We start from the raw sequence: 1,638 nt of genomic DNA on the forward strand, positions 1-1,638 counted from the left end.
GGAAGGACGCGGAGGCTGCCCACGCTGCGCGGGCCGGTTAACGGCTCGGCAGTGCCTTTTCCCCGGCCCGGGGACCACGCTCTCTCTCCCTGGGCTCCATCCTCCTGCCCAGGCTCGAGCCCGGCGGCGCGGGGACGCCCCGCAGGCTGGGTCTCCGAGGGAGGGAGACACCAACCGGACTTGTTGGCAGCAAAGCCCTGGGCGACAGAGGGAAAGCCCTGAGAGCCCTCTGGTGCAGAGCTGTAAGTGCTGTCTGTGGCTGAGAGGAGGAATTCCTGCGGGGGGCGCCCGGGTCGTCGTCCAGCTGACACCATGCAGGCTGCGCAGGGTTAGGTGAAGAGCAAGGTGAGCTGAATGCTGACAGTGGGCCCAGGCCTCTGCCAAGCATTCCGTGTTAGCTGGACTCAGCTTCCATGTGCGGCTTTTCTGTTGTGTCAGATAAACCGCAGCACCACGTTGCTCTTCTCCTTAGAGACTGGGAAGAGAGGAAGAATAAGGGAGTCTGTCTGTCTGGTGACATTCTGTGAGCCTAAACCGCACCTCCTCAGACATTTAGTAACTCACTTCCGGTTTCTCATCTAATTGGAATAATTGCCAAGAAAGATGAAAATAAATACTGTAGTTGCTCTGACAAAGTCTTCCATTTTGATAGTTGACAACAGACCTACTGTGTGGTAACCACCTAATTCCAGGTAGACTGCTGCTGTAATTGGTATGCTAAAAACTAGGATGGCAGTGTTCTGTTGCTTATTTTCTTACATTACAGCATAAATAATGTTTTGGCTTAAAGTGTTAAATCTACTTATTTTAGTTATATTGTTATTAAAAAATAAACAAGTACGTTTTCATAGCATTAAATGATATTTTTGCAGCATTTATGTGCTTCAAATAAATATCTTTATTTAATGATTTAGTTGTTTGCAATGTCATAAGTGAACACATATATTCTTATACTGAATATTCTTCCATATTCTATTAACCTTGCCACTAAACAAAACAGAAAAACCTCATGTTGATGAAACTACTTATCACTTCTTAATAGAAAGCAGAAATTAGACAATGAAATGAGAAAATGCAAGGATCATAATGAAAGTTCTAGTGTGTAATAAGGAAAATATTTCTGGTCTATTACTTGCTAATGGAGAGTTGCTATTATATGCTACTTTAGCATTACACACAAAGATACTCAAAGAGTTTGTGGAAAACTTAGTAAAAATAAATCTACTTGCGTACAAAATTTTTTGAGATTCATGGTTTTTTCATAATATACATTTTTTAAAATTTTTTATTTATTTATTTTTTTTTGACAGGCAGAGTGGACAGTGAGAGAGAGAGACAGAGAGAAAGGTCTTCCTTTGCCGTTGGTTCACCCTCCAATGGCCGCCGCGGTTGGCGCGATGCGGCCAGTGCACCGCGCTGATCCGATGGCAGGAGCCAGGTGCTTCTCCTGGTCTCCCATGGGGTGCAGGGCCCAAGCACTTGGGCCATCCTCCACTGCACTCCCTGGCCACAGCAGAGAGCTGGCCTGGAAGAGGGGCAACCGGGACAGGATTGGTGCCCCGACCGGGACTAGAACCCGGTGTGCCGGCGCCGCAAGGCAGAGGATTAGCCTAGTGAGCCGCGGCGCCGGCCATAATA

The sequence above is a fragment of the Lepus europaeus genome, chromosome 10, assembly GCF_033115175.1.
Source record: "Lepus europaeus isolate LE1 chromosome 10, mLepTim1.pri, whole genome shotgun sequence".
Classification (NCBI taxonomy): Eukaryota; Metazoa; Chordata; class Mammalia; order Lagomorpha; family Leporidae; genus Lepus; species Lepus europaeus.